At 40.5% G+C, this 14518-nt stretch overlaps 1 protein-coding gene across 4 annotated transcripts in view; it reads right to left on the bottom strand.

Annotated features, from left to right (window-relative positions):
- The window catches only part of AAGAB (alpha and gamma adaptin binding protein), a 51090-nt gene that overhangs the window by 36301 nt on the left and 271 nt on the right, over positions 1–14518 (bottom strand). The window lies entirely within an intron of this gene.

Genomic DNA, 14518 nt, shown 5'->3' with positions numbered 1-14518 from the left:
AGCTAGATCACATTCAAGCGTCCAGTGGTCACAAGCCAAAACTAACCTATGGGCCTACAGTACCCCTGCTCTTTTAGAAAAACTAAAAATAACAGCCAGAAGTAGGGCACCAGAATATACGAGCCCGAAACACAAGTAACTCATTCAAAAATTCTGCCTGCGTTTGGGGTATTTATATGTCCGAAGTTGAGTCACACTGATTGTGTGGGGGTTTTCTGCCAGACTTCCTAGAAAGCCCTACAGTGTTCTTTCCCTCTTCTTTGCCCTTCCCTAAGCTGACTTTTGATGCAGTCAAAATGATACACAAATAAAATCAAGAGCAGCTTCTCCCTCCTCCTTGCGGGTGTTGGCCTGTCTCATTCACACTGTTGGCAGCCACCTGGTGGGGCTGTAATACATCATTTTTGAAGAGACAAATACTAGATGATTAATTGCCAGTCTGTTACCACAGACTTGGTCTCACAGCTTAAAATAGTTAATCTGTAGTGTTTTCAGATGAGAAGTTAAATGTCAACCCAGTTCCAGTAGCAAGTATAAACCTTTCCCGAGTTCTAAGTGCAAGTATAAATCTTTTTCCCTGTTTGAGAAACTGTTAGACAGCCGGCAATAATCCAGCAATTCCTATTTACTTCTCAGTTCTTCCATGAGCTTATTTCCCTGATAGTCCCACATGGCAAGTGAGTGACAAGAACGATTCAAGAGAGCTGGAGAGAGCTGCACACCAGGGAAGCGTGTCAGCTCAGCAACCCAACCACTCCTCTGTCCTTAGGCTCCCCCTGTGCTTCCTCTGTCATTATGCTGCTACCTTCAAAGAGGGTAAAACCGGCAAGCAATCACAGAGGAGGAGGCAGCTTGCTTTCTTTAGTTCAGAGTCAATAAGAGGCGATATTCTCTGTATCATTAATTAGGAAAGCAAACCTAAGTTCCAAGGTGAATTCCCAGAACCCAAAAAAATATCCATTTTCAGTCCCTCTCTCTCTCTCTCTCTCTCTCTCTCACACACACACACACACACACACAAACACACACACACACTACCCTTACCTTACCCCTTCACCTATTCACTCTAGCGCAAAAAAGGCAAAAAAAAAAAAAAGTCCCTTCTATTGTGTTGTGCATGTGTAGGCTCCACGGGCCCAAGCCGGGGCTTGAACTCACAACTCAGATCAACATTTGATCTCACAACAAAGATCAAGAGACGACCACTTCACCAACAGAGGTGGCCAGGTGCTCCCAAAATAAGTCTATTCTAAACTAAGTGCACTGATACTACTTTGGCTTATTCTTATCTTCCTCAGTCATAGAATTAAGGACACTTTTGATTCTAGCTGAATTAATGTTCCCCAAACTAATCAAGTCATTCTTTGTGAAGAGAAGTTGTCTAGTGATTAAATCATATTTTCTATGCCCAGTGGGAAATGGTAGCTGCCACTCTGAATCAAAATGATCCTTCTGGAAACCAGTACTCACGAGGTTTTATCCTTCCTCATGGAACTGAAGCTGTCCTTACAGCGAGGTATCATGACCTCCCACCCCACGCACAAGTGTCCTTCACAGGATCCACTCTTCTGGGAACCAAAGACTCCTCTCCCCCCACTCTGCTGGTGGTACTAATCGCAACAGAGAAGGCCATCAAACAGAGACAGCTCAGACTTAGGTTCAGACAGACCTGCATCTGAATGCTGGCCCTCTGTGAGAAGGACAAACTAACCTCTCTGTGTCTCATTTCCTCAGTGGTAAAAGTGGACACACATACACCCCTCAAATGGCTTCTTGCAGATTAAATGAAACAGTGCATGAGAAGGCAAAGGCAGGCACTGGACACAGAGTGGCCCTCAGGAACGCTCCTTTCCTCCTCCCCAGGTCAAGCTTTTGCCTATGGGGAGGAAGCTAGGTCAGAGATGCACTGAGAGGAGCTGGTAAGAGAAAGTGGAATTCGGAAACCGCCATCTCCTTAAGCTGCTCAGGCCCCTCTCTTCCCAAAATACACCTTCTCAAATGTTTCTTTCCCATTGTTAAGGCACAGACTAAAACAGAAGAGAAAGCAATTAGGAAAATTATAGGAGGCAGTAGAGTCTGACGTCAGCTGAAGGGGAAAGTGGCCATTATGAAAGAGAAGAATTGAATAAAATGTGATTTAGGACAAAAATATGGAAGCCAGAGTTTTCATTAGCAAGCAAGGAAAGGAAAGAGAGACCTTCGGAAATCTTAATGAGGGGCGCCTGGGTAGCTCAGTGGGTTAAGCATCTGCATTGTTGCAACTTGTTACAATGTTATAGCCATGATTTCATGAGAATGCCCCCCAAGGTGGGTGCTGCTGTCCAGTACTTAGTAGCCACTACGAACAGATTATTCCCCAGGTTCCAGGGGCAGATTGGACTGCTGCAACTGAAAGGGCCATCACAGTCTGTGGGATGCTGAAAGGTGCCAACTACAACCTCAGGGTTGGGACCTTGCAGAGACAAATGCAGGGAAGTTCTCATCCATAATTCCGGAGTAACAGGCCGCTTCCAGGAAGTGGGGGGCACATATCTGTGGGACGTGCTGTGGTCTAAGGACAGCTGGCTGGCCCGAGCACTATTAGGCGGCTGGGGGCAGAGTAACTGGGTCGGGGCAACCCAGCAGGGCCTGAACAAGAGGACAGCAATTCTGCTTTGCTTACAACACTTAATTACCCTTTCCTCTCACACCCCTCCTCTCTGGTCGCCCTTGAAATCCACATCGCCTAACACTCTGGGGCTCTTTGTATCACAGTGGGAGCATTCTGAAATCAGAGCAGAGGAAATCTCACTCAGCCCTCCTCCTTTTCCTGAAGTTTGCTTGCTCCCAGGAACCATCTGGAATCGGTCACCACAGCTGCATCTTAAAATAACTGGGGGTAGGGGAGGTAGGGGGCAGGGCGAATACTACATGGTCTGCACCGACCCTCAGAAGATCTCACAGTGCAGTGAGACGAACTTGCACAAAAGAACAGCAAGAAGCTGGCAGGAAAGGGAGAAAGAGCATGGAGAAGTGCTTTGTGCGGGCCAGGGAGGAATCACCAGCCCCTACGTCTTACCTGCTGCATGCAAAGACCATTTTATCAACCCTGGGGGCAATCCCCACCTTTGGAAATGGAGGAGGGACTTCTTTGAATTCTGTTACTATTTTTTATTTGAAATCACAGTTCTAGATACACATCTAAAGCTGTGGTTCTTTATGGGGAGGAGGGGTGTTCGTGCCCCTGCAGGGAACAGGTCAGCATCCAGAGACATTTCTGGTTGTCACAAGTTGGGAGATGCTACTGGCATCTAGTGGGCAGAGGCTTAAGAATATTGCTAAGGGTCCTCTGATGCCCAGGACAGCACCTACACGACACAGGATTACCGGGCCCGAAATGTCAACAGTGCTAAGGCTCAGCGACCCTGATCTTGTGGAACCTGAGGAACTGACTTAGCTGTATTTATGAAACACAATACAGGTTCTGGAAGGCAAAGTTGGTTTTATTCTTTCTCACAGATCTGAAACTAGCCAGGCATTACAACCTTCTAAAACCCACCTCTGGTAAAATCTGCCTCAAGTGTCTTAGTTATTTTAACCATAAAATGTATTTGGCAATTAACCTTAGATGTTTTCAAAATAATTTATGAATGGTGGCTTTCTGGAAAAAAGAAGACATAAGACTAAATAGGACCATTATGAAATGAAAATACTTTTCACATTCAAACGTTAATTTTTCAAACCTCACCAAAAAAACGTCAATGTCTGCTCAGGATGGCAACAGGATCTGCAGCAGATGCTAACTCACTCTGAAAGAAGGTAAATGTGTCTGTGATGAATTTTCCAAAACAGAGTAAGTTTAATGAGGAACATCTACACTGTAGCCCCTTTATTCAAAATAAGCCTGATGCATGGGAGAACACCATAAAGTTAACACATCCCATGTCCAGGACCTCAAAGCTCCTTCAAGAAGGGTAAAATGATTGGGCAACACACGGTCAAAGTTGCATGGAAAAAGAACACGATGACACGCTGGACTTCATCAAAATTCAAAATGTTTGCATTTCAAAAGATACTATCAAAAAAACCAAAAGGCAAGTCATAAGACAGGAGAAAATATATCTGAATTATTTATGTAACCTGTATCCAGAATATATAAAGTACTCTTACAACTCATTAATGAGATGACAAAAAAAAACACAACTTAAAAATGGGCAAACGATCTGAATGGACATTTCACCAAAGCAGATATATGAATGGACAATATGCACATAAATGATTCTCAACATTATTAGTCATTAGGGGAATGCAAATCAAAACTGTAGTGACATACTGCTTCACACCCACTAGACTGGCTGTAATGGAAAAATACAGTAACAAGTGCTGTCGAAAAGGAGGAGAAACTGGAACCCCCCTACATTGCTGATGAGAACGTTAAAATGGTTCAGCCACTCTGGGAAGCAGTTTGGCGGTTTCTTAAAATAGCATAGCAATGCATAACTGCATTACTCCTAAGAGCCAAAAAGTGGAAACAACTTAATGTCTACCAACTGATGAAGGCATAAAGGGTGGTATGTCCATACAATGGAATATGAAGTATATGTTGTAATACAGATGAATCTCAAAAATGTTAAGAGAAGGCAAAGTCGAGAGACTACATATTACAGGATTCCTTTTAAATAAAATGTCCACAAAAGGCAAATCTATAAAGTACATTTGTGGTTGCCTAGAACTGGGGGGTGGGAGTGGGGAGTGACTGCAAATAGGCAGGAGTCCTACTTCCAGAATCACAGAAATATTCTGCACCAAAATTAAGTGGGTTTTAGGATAGTTAAATGATATCCCAAAAAATCTGGAAGAAAAAAAATCATGGAAGCTCAAAGATAATGTCCTTTTTTTACTGAGGAGGTAGGTAACTAAGGCACATGATGTTTTAGAGACTTAGAACAATGACAGCAAAGGTAAAAACACTACAACTTATTTGTGGGAAGAAAGTTAACTTGCTTAAAGTCAAAATAGCCAGGAAAAGGGTAGAACTCAGTGCTCAAGTCACAAAAAGTCTTTTCCCCAGACCCCCATAAAACCCCTGAACAACCTGAGAGGAATTCAGACAGAATGGCAATTTTCTTAGTTCAGCTGTTTTTTACCAAATAATTACACATTTTCTTGCTCTGAGCATACAGATTTGGATTTTGATCAAAGGACGATAATACTTTTCCCCATCTTCATGCAGAACTGGCTTCAGGTCAGTGTGGAAAATTAAACCCTAAATAGGTGATTTGTTACTGAACCCACAACATGACACAGGCAGAGTTTCACAACTGTCCTCTTTGTCTTCAGCTCTGTCAGTCTTGCTTTCTGGATGAGTAATTATTACAGATATGTTTGTGGTTGGATATCTATGTGCACGGGCTCCAACACAAATACAATGTCATGTCCAGATTATCATTTCTGCCAGACATATTCAATTTTAGTATATGTGCTGCAGAAGCGAGCACCTGCCAGACATATTCAAAACAATTTTCATACCTTAACCTTTTTAAAAATGGTCCTGTATCAGATTTCATTATTTAGGAAGCACCACTATTTGTTGAGGAATCACAGGCGACAAGCTGTTTAAACCAAATGACCACTGCACACTTCCTAGATATTTTTACTTTTTGCTGCACAAAAACAAGCAGCTGAATGGCCCAGAAGCAAAGGTCTGGGTCTGGATACATTTAGACTCGTCCAGGATGGTACAACGCTCTCTGTACCATAAATGGCTCCGTGCAACAGGGGATAATGCATAATTCTGTTCCGCTCATGTGTCTCCTCGGACGCCTCTCCCTCCTTATTGGAATGCCATTTGTTGGAAAGGCAAACACCTTATGACCATTCCCTCATCTACAGTAAGCTCACACAAAAAGTCAAATTCTCTAAAGACAATGAATACTGTTTTTCTGAAAATAAATAAATTGGAAAAAAAAATAAATTGTAAACCTTTAAAATGTGAAAAAAAAAAAGTCAAATTCTCTACTCCACAAGGAAAAAGGTGTATTATTTAACCTATGAAAGGTTCTACTCTACTAAGGTTCTAACTACCACGAAGGAAAAAGTGTACACTTAATGTAAGCCATAAAAGTTCTCATGTTAGTAGTAAAATCTTTTACTGTAATTTCTCCTATCCCTACCTCCACCTTGGATACACACAGTTTTAGCTGCCAAGATACTTACGTCTCATGTATATAAAAGATCTAGAACTGAATCTTGGCTCCCCAGTGTTTATGGGCTGAACAACCTTGTAAAATCACAACTTGTTTGAGCTTAAATTTCTCTCTCTCTCTCACACACACACATAAACACACACCCCCACATGTATGCCATGCTCACACTAGAAGGATAACATGGGCACATTTTGTAAGTTCTTTTGGGTCTGGAGAGAATATGAACTTGTATTTAATCTTTTTCCTCCTTAGGCTGATGACTTAACATTCCTCTTTTAATCAAAATAAAAATCTTAAGGCCTCTTTTACTGTTAATTGAAAATTTAAAAATATATTAAGTATAATAGCTAAAAACAATCCTCTACCCCATACCAGTTGAAATCACTGCTTTAGTCAGACCACTTATGTTATCACTCACTGATGACAACCTTAAACCATTCATGGAAGATCTTGTTAGCCCAATCATTCTTTCTTTGAAGAAAATAAAGCCTTAGAAATATACAATCAAATCAAAGGCAGAGCTACCCTACCACAACAAAATAAACAACTTAGCTTAAGCAAAAATTATATCTTATTCCCAGAGTAAAAGAGTCCCCTCAGAATACTAAAGCAGCTAAAGAAAATGTAAATTTTAAAAAACCAAAGCTTTTATCCTCTTCCCTGCTGGACAATGTCGATCAGCTAAGTTGGACGTATGAAGACCCCATCTTTTTTTTTTTTTTAAGATTTTATTTATTTTGACAGAGAGAGAGACACACAGAGAGAGAGGGAACACAAGCAGGGGGAGTGGGAGAAGCAGGCTTCCCGCTAAGCAGGGAGCCTGTTGCGGGGCTCAAACCCAGGACCCCGGGATCATGACCTGAGCTAAAGGCAGATGCTTAATGACTAAGCAAGACCCTACCTTTGAAATAAGAATGTTCTCCTTAGTAAATTCCTTTAAGATCCTTTTCTAAGTATAGGGCTCTAATAGGGCAAGAAACAAATGCCCAGTCTTGAAGAAGAATGAATGTTCCCCAAAGAAACAATATCATAAGTGATGGCTGGCTTTGCTTATGGAATTCCTCAAAGCCTAGTTTACCCATCATACATAATTGAGCTATCCGGTTCTGCAGGTTTAAGGACTAAGGACCAGAGAGCACTATTTCCATGTTACGAGCATCTGAATTCCAAACAAAAAAGGTCAAATTCTCTACTCCAAATGTGGACTGTCTTCTGCAACTTTAAAATGCAACATGGATGGATCTAGAAGCTATTATGCTAGTGGAAATTAGTCAGAGAAAGACAAATACCATACAATTTCATTTCTACATGGAATCTAAAAACAACAAAAACAGAAACAGACTCATAAATATGAGAACAAACTGGTGGACGCCAGAAGGAAGGGTTTGGGGAGATAGGCAAAATAGGTGAAGATTAAGAAGCACAGACTTCCAGTTATAAAATAAGTCACAGGCATAAGAAAGTACAGCGGAGAGAATATAGTCAGTAATATTGCAATAATTTTTTGCAGTGAAAGATGATAACTACACTATTGTGGTGAGCATTTTATAATGTTTATCATTGTCAAATCACAAGGTCGTACACCTGAAACTAATATATGTCAACTATATTTCAATTAAAAAGAAATCCTCAGGGTGCCTGGGTGGCTCTAGCAGGCTCAAGCATCTGCCTTCTGTTCTGGTCATGATCCCAGGGTCCTGGGTTCCAGCCACATCTGGCTCCCTGTTCAGCGGGAAGCCTGCTCCTCCCTCTCCCACTCCCCCTGCTTGTGTTCCCTCTCTCCCTGTCTCTCTCTGTCATATAAATAAAATCCTAAAAAAAAAAAAAAAAAGGTAAGAAATCAATCAATCCTCAATCCTGGGAAAATCAAGATAGCTGATCATTCTAGAGAGAGACCCAGACTCAGCTGGGCCTAAGTCTTCCCATCTAAAATGAGGGAAAGAATGCATTTTGTTTAAAAGCCACCATTTCACATCCCCCCTAGTCCAGGGAGGTTTCTCTAGGACCAGGTCCCTACTTAACTGCAAATCCTTGGGAAAGAAGAAGAAAACAATGGCTCTGCTAATTTTCTATTTGCCAGGGGAGCTGTGGGAAGCAGGTGACCAGGACCTGAGGCTTGAGCCTTAGTTAAACCCCGGAAAAATGTAGAAAGTCCTATGTGGAATTGCTAAATTCAAATTAGTGAGAAATTTTAGCTCTGTTCCAAGTATTATTCTCCTAAGAAAGCAAATGACCACAGGCTAAATCCCATTATCCCTTCAGCCTTCAAAGAAAACCCCCATCGCTCAGCTGCTGGCCCTCTGGTGCCTTTCCTGTTTTCAGTTCCCCTTTCTTGAGTTAATTGAGAGCAGGACTGGTTAAGAGGCAGTTCCCAGAGCCGAACTGCCTGGGTTTTAAAACCTGGCTCAGCTATTTGGCCTTGAGCAAATTACTTAATTTCTCTATGCTGCAATTTCTTTGCAAAATGATTAGAATGATCATAACAATAGCATTCAAATGTTCTAACAGTTAAGCAGATTACTACAAGCTTGTACACGTGCTCAGAACACAGGCTGTCAAACTTCTTCAATAAAGGGCCCGATACATTTTAGGAAATATTTTAGGCTGTGGGCTATATGGTCTGTGGTGCAATTATTCAACTCTGCAAAGTAGCTACAGACAAAATGTAAATAAATGGACATGGTTGTGTGCCATTAAAACTTTATACAAAAACAGGACCAGGAACCAAAGACGGGAACCAGCCTGGAAGTGCTTCAACAGGTAAATAAACTGTGGCACATCCATACTGTGGAATACTACTCAGCAGTCAAAAGGCATGAATTGACACACAAAATATACATGAACCTCTAGGGAACCATGCTGAGCAGAAAAACAAAAAACAGAAAAAACAATCCCCAAAAGTAATTTACTCTATGATTCCAACTGTGTAACATTTTTGAAATGACAACGTTTTGGAAATGGAGGACAGATTAGTGGCTGTCAGGAGCTAGGGATAAAGACTGGGAATGTAACCTGGAAGAGAGGTGGGTATGGTTATAAAAGAGCAATACAAGGGATCCCTGTGGTATTCAGGATCTTGACTGCGGTGGCAGATACACAAACCACAGGTGACAAAATTGTGTAGAATACATACACACACACAAATGAGTAAAAGCCAAACTCGGGAAATCTGAGTAAGATTGGTGTACTGTATTAATGTCAACAAGCTGAATGTGATATTATACTACAAAAAAGGGGAGGGCAGTTTTCAAAAAAAATGCATACACAAAAATTAAGAATGCCTGAGGTAAGAAGTGCTATATAATCTAACATCAAAATAACATGGTAACATAGGAGTTTATATCTAGAAGGGATGGTAGAGATTATCTTGAATAACTTTCTATTTTTAATGTTAATCCTGGATAGGAGTGACTAAGATATAGTATGCCTCTACTATGAGTACACTCAACTGAGAAAATAAAAATCCAGATACTGTTCAAAACTATCGGGCATACATAATGCTCTTTTTAAATATAGGTCCTGGGGCGCCTGGGTGGCTCAGTAGGTTAAGCCTCTGCTTTCGGCTCAGGTCATGATCTCAGGGTCCTGGGATCAAGCCCAGCATCAGGCTCTCTGCTCAGGGAGGAGCCTGCTTTCCTCCTCCTCTCTCTGCTTGTTTTTCTGCCTACTTGTGATCTCTGTCTAATAAATAAATAAATATAGGTCCTCTAGACAAAGCTATTTATTCTTCACTCAGAATTAAGATTTCAAACCTCCTAAGTAGAAATGCAAAACCCTCTATTTAAAACCTCCTCCTTTAAAACCCTCTTTTCAGGTCAATCTTCTCTGTCATTTCTTACACCAATGTCACCATCTTAAAGTTAAATAGTTCTGATTGGAAAGGAATTCCAACACATTGCACTCACATATTCCGTGCATACAAATCCTGAAGCGAACGTATGCTCCAACACTTAGTACTTGATCACTTTGGCCAAGACACCTGGTATTTCCAAAACATGATTTCTTCATTTAGAAAATGGAGATATTCTGACTTCAAGACTCCACAGGGATATAAGAACCAAATTAAAAGACATAAGACATAAGAACACGTCTGGGCACCTGGGTGGCTCAGTGGGTTAAGCCGCTGCCTTCGGCTCAGGTCATGATCTCAGGGTCCTGGGATCAAGTCCCGCATCGGGCTCTCTGCTCAGCAGGGAGCCTGCTTCCCTCTCTCTCTCTCTCTCTGCCTGCCTCTCTGCCTACTTGTGATCTCTCTCTGTCAGATAAATAAATAAAATCTTAAAAAAAAAAAGACATAAGAACACGTCTTAGAAGAGCACTGATATACACACAAATGTTTGCTATGGTTTTAAGATCTCCAAATTTCCACATTTCGCTAAAAGCAAGAATTTTGCTCCCAATGTTCAGATGTAGAAGCTGAGTGCCTTACAGTTGCTGAGTTGGCATCACACATCTCAACAACATCAAGCAAGTCTCCAAGGACTTTTCTATCTAAAGCTCCTTCCAAGAGTAGAAAAAAGGTATTGAGATTCCTCAAAATATTAAAAATAGAGTTACCGTAAGGTTCAGTAATTCCACTACTGGATATTTAATGAAAGAAAACAAAAAGGCTCATTCAGAAAGATACAGGCACCCCTGTTTATTGCAGCATTATTAATAACAGCCAAACTATGGAAGCAGACCAAGTGTGCACTGACAGATGAATGGATAAAGAAGTGAATATATATGCAATGGAATATTATTCGTCCATTAAAAAAAGAATGAAATCTTGTCATTTGTGACAATATGGATGGATCTAGAGGGTATAATACTATCGAAATAAGTCAAAAAAGGCAAATACCATATGATTTCATTCACATGTGGAATTTAAGAAACAAAGAAGAAAAAAAAAACCAAAAAATACTCTTGACTACAGAGAACAGATGGTTACTAGAGGGGAGATATGTGAGGAGATGGTCACACAGGTGAAGGGGATTAAGAGTACACTTAATTTTTTTAAAGATTTTATTTATTATTTATTTATTTAGAGAGAGTGTTTCTGCACAAGAAGGGGGAGGAGCAGAGGGAGAGAGAAAATCCTCAAGCAGAATCCGTGCTGAGCCCCAGACAGGGCTCAATCTTACGACCCTGTGATCATGACCTGAGCCAAAATCAAGAGACAGACACTTGACCGACTGAGACACCCAGGTGTCCCAAGAGTACATTTACCTTCATGAGTACTGAGTAATGTATAGAATCATTAATTCACTATGCTGTATACCTGAAACTAATCTAAATACTGTATATTAACTATACTGGAGTTAAATAAAAAATAAAAGTTCCTCCTATGAAATTAGTGTAAAATGTTAAAACTTAGGTATTCACATTTTAATATATGAACAAGTGGTGCACACACTCTCTCTTAAGATCAGGAATAGCACCTTGTCATTTTAGCTGTAGTAACTGGCACAGAGACCAGCTCTGTGCTTAATATCAGAATATACTTTCCCAGAATGAAAGTAAAATCTTCATATGCATATATTAGAGGTGGAAAGAGGTCAGGCCCTGGAGTACATACACTTGCTCTAATACCTGAGGTCCTCAAGTGTCCTGAGCCTTCATTCCCCTTTAAAAGTCTACAGTATAAGTCTGAAATGCCCTTTATCTGATGTCAGACCCACTCAAAATACTGAAAATAAGGCCTTTGAGTGACACAATGAAAAAATTTTTCAGAAAATCCATGCACGCACTTTATCCACAGCAGAGGCCTATTCGCTTTTATTTCACATGTATTTACAACAAACTTCTTTGATTATGAAATATCTCCCATTAGATAAAAGCAGTAAAACAGATGAGATGTTGAAAGCAACTGGAGAAACTCTAAAGCTCCTCTTCCTGATGAATGAAGTGAAACCAAACCTTCCCCCAAAAGATCAGATTCAATCCAAAAATCATACTGTGGCCTAATACGATGGAACACTTGACAAACATCATTCATTATGGTCATCTTTATCCTTACATCAAAATTAGACTCAATTCATGATTAATTTAAGGCAATCCTTAATTATAATAAAATAGAATCCCCGCTCGGCAAATACTGCTGTCTAGTGTTACCCACCCTTTCCCTATCAAAAACCTGGGAAGAAAAGATAAAGCCCTCTGTTAGAGTTCCCTTCTACTGTCTTTACTAACTGCTCTTATCTCTTCTCTACACAGCATTAATGGAATCACAAAGGAAAGGCCACCTAATTTTAATCAACACAAAAGTTGGCTAAGAGGGATTTTACATATAGAAAAAAAAGTGGATTATTTTACAGAATTAATTTTACCCCTAAGGATGCCAATGTACTTCAAAGAAATACAGTGTTACTATTTGCTAACTATAGGTCATCAGCTCTTTCAATGAAGTGACCATGTCTGCCAATTCTGATTCTTAAAGTGCACAGAAGGAGTACCATAGCCATCAGAATACTTAACAAATATTTCTGAGACTGGCTTTGAAAGGCCTTTATATATCAGTATTGGAAATCTAAATACATGTAATTATTTTACAAAGTTAAATACACCGAGAATTTTAAGAATCTTGAGCAAATTTTATGTTCACTAGAGGCAATGTATGATGGAAAGCATAGTACATTATAAATTATGTAATAGTAAATGAAAAATATTAGGATAAAAATTATACACAGGGGCACCTGTCTGGCTCAGTCAGTTAAGAGTCTGACTCTTGATTTCAGCTCAGGTCATGATCTCAGGGTGGTGAGATCAAGCCCCTCCACTCTCAGGGCTCTGTGCTGAGTGTGGAGCCTGCTTAGGATTCTCTCTCTCCCACTGCCCTATGCATGTGCATCTCCTCTCTCTCTCTCAATAAATAAATAAACAAATAAATAAAATATGTATATATACAAACACAAAATTATGTGTAAAATATAAATTATATAAATTGTTATATATTTTATAAACGTGTTATGTTTAAATTTATATATTTTAAAACAAAAATATTTAAAATTTTAAATGTACAAAATGTAAAAACAATGTATAAAACATAAAAATTATATATAAAATAGGCTAAAATTATGTAATGTAATTATAATTATAATTATGTAATGTAATTATAATTTTTTAACATAAGCATGGGAAAAAAGACTAGAAGGAAATGCATAGAAATGTTAACGGTATTTTTGTGTTTGGGTGATAAGACCATAGCTGACATTCTCTTTTCTAGGTATGCTAAATAAATGCTTTTACAATGAAACAACCTTTTAAAAAGAAAAGAAAGGGACTCAACGGGAAGGAGCACTACTAAGGGATAAAGAAATGGTAGAGAGCAGTTACTTCATTTACTAAGTGCTATAATTAGATTTCTACCCTGGCAAAGAACTTTTTAAGTGGTCATAGGTGAAAACTAAGTTTACAGAACATTTGTGTTGGAGGACGTCCCGCCTGTCACTCGACAGGTACAGAAAAAAATATATATATAGCCGCAAGACGCTTTACAGTTTACGAAATGCTTTCAAAATGTCACCTGTCCTTCAAATAATCCTGTGAGATGGGCTCATATGCCCCATTTTTAGGGGACCAGGACACTGGGCGTTAGAGAGATAATATGCTTTAAAAACAATGACTACCATTTATCAAATCTGTGCCAGCCTCTGAGTTAAGCACAATGCTGTGAACATCATCACCATCTTACAGATAAGAAAACTGCAGGGTGGGGGTTAAGTGCGCTCACTATCACGCAGCTGAGAGTCACTGCTCTGATTCGCAGCCAGGCACTTAAAACAGGTGTCTTGGGTTACAGTCAACTTCACAGAATCCTTTACTCAAAGAGCTGAGCCCGGGACCCAGTCCCGTGCTGTCTATAACACTGGTCTCGCCTAAGTTTTAAGAGTTTTTTAGTTTGACAGCGAAGGTCCAGAAGCCAACAAACTAGGCCTAGGAACACCCAAAAGCTAATGCTGCCCGAAAGCCTACGCCTCAGGAGGAAGGCACGGCAGACAACAACTCCAGGGGAAAACACAAGGTTATATCCTATATATCAAGCGGTGGGGCCAAGAGTAAACCTACTCTCCACCTCGGGGGCAGGGACAGCAACAAGCATCCCAGTTTCTGCGCCTTACACCCGAGTAACTCGGTACAATTTCCAGGGCGCCCTTCGGTTCAGCTCAAAGGAGCCCGCAACGACCCGTGGGCTGGGCGGGGCAGGGATGAGTCCCACTTTGCGGAAAAAGCCGGAAAGAAAGCAACAACGCACTGGGCCGGCAGACAAGCAATGAGTGTGAGAGCTAGAGGAAGGCAGCTGCGGGGCCTGGACACCCGCACGGGGTCGAAGCGGCACCCGAGAAGTCGCGAGC

The sequence above is a fragment of the Neovison vison genome, chromosome 13 (genome assembly GCF_020171115.1).
Source record: "Neovison vison isolate M4711 chromosome 13, ASM_NN_V1, whole genome shotgun sequence".
NCBI classification, from domain to species: domain Eukaryota; kingdom Metazoa; phylum Chordata; class Mammalia; order Carnivora; family Mustelidae; genus Neogale; species Neogale vison.
This window is presented reverse-complemented; position numbering and strand designations above follow the sequence as displayed.